This window comes from Bufo bufo, chromosome 3 (assembly GCF_905171765.1).
Source record: "Bufo bufo chromosome 3, aBufBuf1.1, whole genome shotgun sequence".
Classification (NCBI taxonomy): Eukaryota; Metazoa; Chordata; class Amphibia; order Anura; family Bufonidae; genus Bufo; species Bufo bufo.
The window spans coordinates 557,099,324-557,104,856 of record NC_053391.1 but is presented as its reverse complement, the minus strand read 5'-3'; positions in this window follow the sequence as shown (position 1 = coordinate 557,104,856).

Here is a 5,533-nt window from a genome sequence, read left to right as displayed (position 1 = left end):
AGTCTATATGGGGTGATCACCCTCCTGTCATTGATCACCCCCCTGTAAGGCTCCATTCAGACGTCCGTATGTGTTTTGCGGATCCGTTCCATGTATCAGTGGATCCGTAAAAAACATTTGGCCGTCTGAATGGAGCCTTACAGGGGGGTGATCAGGGAGTCTATATGGGGTGATCAGGGGTTAATAAGTGACAGGGGGGGGGTGTAGTGTAGTGGTGTTTGGTGCTACTTATTACTGAGCTGCCTGTGTCCTCTGGTGGTCGATCCAAGCAAAAGGGACCACCAGAGGACCAGGTATATTAGATGCTGTTAACAAAACAGCGTCTAATATACCTGTTAGGGGTTAAAAAAAAATCTCATCTCCAGCCTGCCAGCGAACGATCGCTGCTGGCAGGCTGGAGATCCACTCGCTTACCTGCCGATCCTGTGAACGCGCGTTCACAGGAAATCTCTAGCGAGATGACGCATATATGCGTGACTGTGCGCAGGGCTGCCGCCTCCGGAACGCGATCCTGCGTTAGGCGATCCGGAGGCGGTTAAGGTAGGGATGTGCAGGGAATGGTCGTTATGCGCACACAGGGATAGAGGGGCACAGAACTTGCCTGAATGGGGCTCTGGCCTTCACACCCAGCAGATTTTGTTGCAGAAATTTTTTGCAGCTGTAAATCAGTTCCATATATCTGCATGGGGCTGTTTTGGCAGGAAGCATGTAGATTTCCCAAATGACATTCAGATGAATGTAATTAATTTTCAGAAATTACTGCAACAAAATCTGCCATGTGTGAAGGAACCCTAAGAAGCAAGCACATGGACAGGTAAAAGATCTCTCCAGCAACAGAATTCCAGATCGGACCCCCTGAGCGTTTCAGACAGAGGGGAGGGGGTAGTTTGAGATTGGGGTTAAAGGGGTTGTCCAACAAAAAATATTCAACAGTTTTCAAACCAGCACCTGGCTCTGAATACTTTTGTAATTGCATGTAATTAGAAATTAAGTAGAGCCAGTGAGTTATTCAATAAAATCTATCTGTATAGCACCATCTGCTGTTTGTTTTGTTTATTTCTTTGTCCTTCTCACTGAGATGGCCGCACATGCTCAGTTTCATCCTTCAACTGCCTCCTGAGCTGTGATAGGGAGATTACAGACACGCCCCCTTTGTTGCAGCCAAAAAGACACTCCCCTTGAGCTGTCAGCTTGATATAAATCTAGCAGAGCAATGAATGGGGAGATCTCTGGATCCATGTGAGGTACAGGGCTGGTTCTAGCTTTGTTAGAAAGAGATTGTCATGTACTATATGATATCTGATTTTAATTTTTTTCTTTTTTTAACAGCAGTTGAACCTGAATTTTCATGTTTGGCTGAAGTCATCTTCCTTTAAGTGCTGGGAGCAAACAAAGGAGTTAAACTGTAAACCCTCGATCATTGTGATATGAATGCAGTTTGTTTCACCCTTTAAAAAATGTAATAAAGTTGTTAGGGTTTCTGTCACCACACTTTTCACTATTAAACAGGCTGACATTATACATGTGCAAATGTTACCTGAATTTAACTCTGCTATTCTTTTTTTTCAGTGTGCCCCCATTTTTGTGCAATTATAACTTTTATTATATGCTAATTAGCCTCTAGGAGCAGGGGGGGGGGTTGCACCTGCTCCTAGAGGCTCCGTTCACCCACCTCTTTCCACTGCCTTCTACTCTTGATTGACAGGGTCAGGGCAGTGTTGGTCTCCTCCTGTCGGCCCTGTCTGCCGGGGAAATCTTGTGCCTGCGCCATCCCGTTCGGAATTCAGCGCAGGTGCTGTGAAGGAAGAACGCTCACCGGCGGCCTCACTGCGACGATTCGGCTCAGGCACAGTGAGGCAGCCGACGAGTGTCCTTCCCTCACTGCGTCTGCGCCGAATACTGAACAGGACTGCCCAGGCACGAGATTTCCCTGTCAATCAAGAATAGAAGGGAGTGAAAAGAGGTGGGCGAACGGAGCAGGTGCAACGCCCCCCTGCTCCTAGAGGCTAATTAGCATATAATAAAAGTTATAATTGCACAAAAATGGGGGCACACTGAAAAAAAAGAATAGCAGAGTTAAATTCAGGTAACATTTGCACATGTATAATGTCAGCCTGTTTAACAGTTAAAATTGTGGTGACAGAAACCCTTTAATATTATATCTTTAGTTTTCATTTACTAGAAAACCAGGAACGTCTTAGAACAATCTGTAGGAAAAAAAACACACACGTGTCAAATTTGTGCACCACATTTATCATCCAGCCTGAGCCCCTGTGATAAATCTGGTGACAGTCTAAGTTTACACCATTTGCAGAATTAATAAATCTGGGCCATGGTTTCCAAAAGCTATGAGAGAGAGAGAGCAGAAGAGAAAGAAGACACAAGAGAGACCCATTATTTACAGGCAGAACATCAACGATGAGGAAACGAGGAAACTTCTCACCGCAAATGCTTACATATCTAAAGTGCAGGCTCTGGTATATAAGTGCAACATTTATTTCCATCTTGTAATGTGCAAACTTATCAAAACATTCAAACATGCCATACAAAGAATAGCGTTCTACAATGGTAGAAGGAATCACTGAAAAGACAATGGCAGAAGTGTAGAAGAAAGATTTAAAGTGAACCGGCCACCTCCACATTCAGCCATTTGTGGGATGAGCCACTCACTAGTCCACTATTTCAGCACTGATTAGTTCCTCAGCTCTGTATTCGACCCATTCGTCTTAAGAGTTTTTCAATCCAAATTCATTTTTTTATGAAATGTGTAAAACACAGCTGTACACGACAGAGAAAAGCCTGGTCTGTGACTGTCAAGTCTCAAGTGTCCTTTCTGTGCCCGTAGTTCAGTACAGGATTCCACCTTACGTGGCGCAAACGCTGTGGATAGTTTTCCAACAGAACTGTGTGTGGAAAATCTGCAGCATTTTACAATAGCAGCAAAGTGGAAGATATTTCTACAAATCTCAACCACGTGCTAAAAAATCCACAGAAAAAATTGGGCATGGAGGTGCCCACTTTAAATCAGTGGAATGACCATTTTTGCAAAAAAATAAATAAAAAAATCTATGGAAAATCCACCCCATGTGGCCATACCCTTAAAGAAGCATTCCTACAATTTTTTTTTTTTCGGGCACGTTAATAAGGTAAATTATGTAAAAAAAAATTTTTCTTCAATTGTCTTTTTATTGAAAGATGTGTAAACAGACATGTAATAATATTTATTTTACATGTTTTTCAAGTAAGTAAAAAATTATGTAAATTGTAGTGAAGGTAATCTTTTTATCGGTGACATCAGAATAATCAGAGAAAGTGACTTCCTGTCCACACATTAGACGATGTGTTAGTTGTAGATCAGAGTGTTGGTCACATGACACAGCTGAGGATCAGAAGGCAGCGGATACCTCACAAATACAGGCACCTGTAAGATTATCTTCACTAGAATTTACATCATGAACCTTTCTAAGGGTACAATGACACGGCGTGGCCGTGCTGCGTTCAAGTGCCACATGGCCGAAAAGGCTACAGCGGGCTGTAAGTAAACTAATGGAGAACGCACTGTTTAGTGGGTCCATATTGTTAATGGCAGCGCGGCACCTTCAATACTGTGTGTCCATTAACAATACGTACCCACTGAACAGTGTGGTTACTATTAATTAGAGCCACCCCTTTCGGCCGCACAGTACTCGAACGCAGCACGGCCGAGTCACAAACAATAAGCCCGCAAAAAAACGAAAAATGACTCTGTATGCATTCTGTTTCCGTAAGTCCGCCTTTCTGCAAAAAAAGATAGAACATGACCTAATCTTGTCCATTTTGCATTGTGGATGCATTGGTATTTTTTTGTGGATCGGTGTTTTGTGGTCGTGTGCATGGGCCCTTAGACTGGCTCCCTGATATTAACTTGCTATCAGGGTGTCTCACACCAGGAACCTCCAGCTGTCATCTGTCGGAGGAACCTGACAGAATGTGCTCATTTTCCCTGCAGCGCCACCACAGGGGAAATAAAGCATTACACTGGAATCTATTGGCTGCCCGTGAAATGCATGAATCCAGTCTGGCTACCAGAGGAGGGGACTCCCCTCAAAATTTCCTAAAATAGTATTTTAAGTGTATTTTCTAAACCAGACATCACCTCTGAACACCTAGTAATCAGAGCCACGCTGGTTATGGAGAATGTACCTGACAACCCTTTGGATGTAGTTTTGTAGTTCAACTCGCCTGGGAGAACTTGGAAGCAGTCACTCCATGCTGTCCTCCATCTCATCCTGTATCCGTAATACATTTTGATGGAAAGCAAACAGTATTGGATTGGGGAATACAGAGCTGATACACGAGCCCTTAGGCTCATGGATTTAAGCAAACCAAATGGCTACCTTTACTATGTATAGGGGTTGGGTTCACTTTAATTACGGGTCCCTTCAAAGGCTTTTCAAGAGTAAATGAGTGTCATTTGTTCTATACTACTGTGCCGGAGTTACATGGACAGAAAGGAACATTACTTTACAAAATAAACATGCTTTGACAATGGAAAAAAATACAGTTTTTGCACAATTCCTGCCCCTTAATAGCACTCCTGACTGATCCAGCATGATGAGCGATTGATCTAGTAATAGATATGTTATACAGAATAGTCTGTTCAGCAGCAGTAGGTTGATATTCATTCCGGAGTTAACCCTGCGAAACCAGTTTTTTTTTATATCTAGTGCTCAGTGACGCACATCATAAAAGGCTGATCATAGTCCTAGCGAAAAGTATTAAACCGTAATGTAATCAAGAGCAGGAGCTACCAGGGGGATGGAAGGAAGAGGATGACAAAGGTGAAGTGAACCATCTGCTTGACGTCAGTGAATTGTTACATGGAGGCAGCAGAGCTGTATACAGGCTGAGAGGCCCTAAGGCTACAAGAGTTCCTACAGAATACTCAACCGATGCATGAAAGAAAGGACACAGGAAACATCACGTAGAAAACCTCCCGCTACACGTTCTACCCTAGTGCATGTCTAATCTCCACATTGTAACAGAATCAGGAAGACTATCTTGTCCATTGTTTTACCTGCATGGCTATAGGCTTGTTCTCATGATGCTACAGTCACAATCACATTCATTTTTTCTTTATATGTTTTTAAAGGACACAATGAATTTGGATTTTTTTAAGGATGGTGGAAATATGTTGGTTACTATCCAGTGATGTTTGAATGTCAAATTTGGAAAGCGACGAAGGTATGTGTTATCTGCACTTTTCAGAAAAATATGGCACTCAGCTCATATTTATGAAGCCGCTGTGGTACTTTTTCAGTGTGATTGTGTTGGTAAAATATTTAGTTTTTTTCTTAGCGTTGTTTTTACCATGCCATATTCATCAACAGGGCACGTGCCATGAATGTTGTGCACAGGAGAGGGATACAACCGCCATAGTCATCAACAGGGCACGTGCCATGAATGTGGGCACAGGAGAGGGATACAACCGCCATAGTCATCAACAGGGCACATGCCATGAATGTGGGCACAGGAGAGGGATACAACCACCATA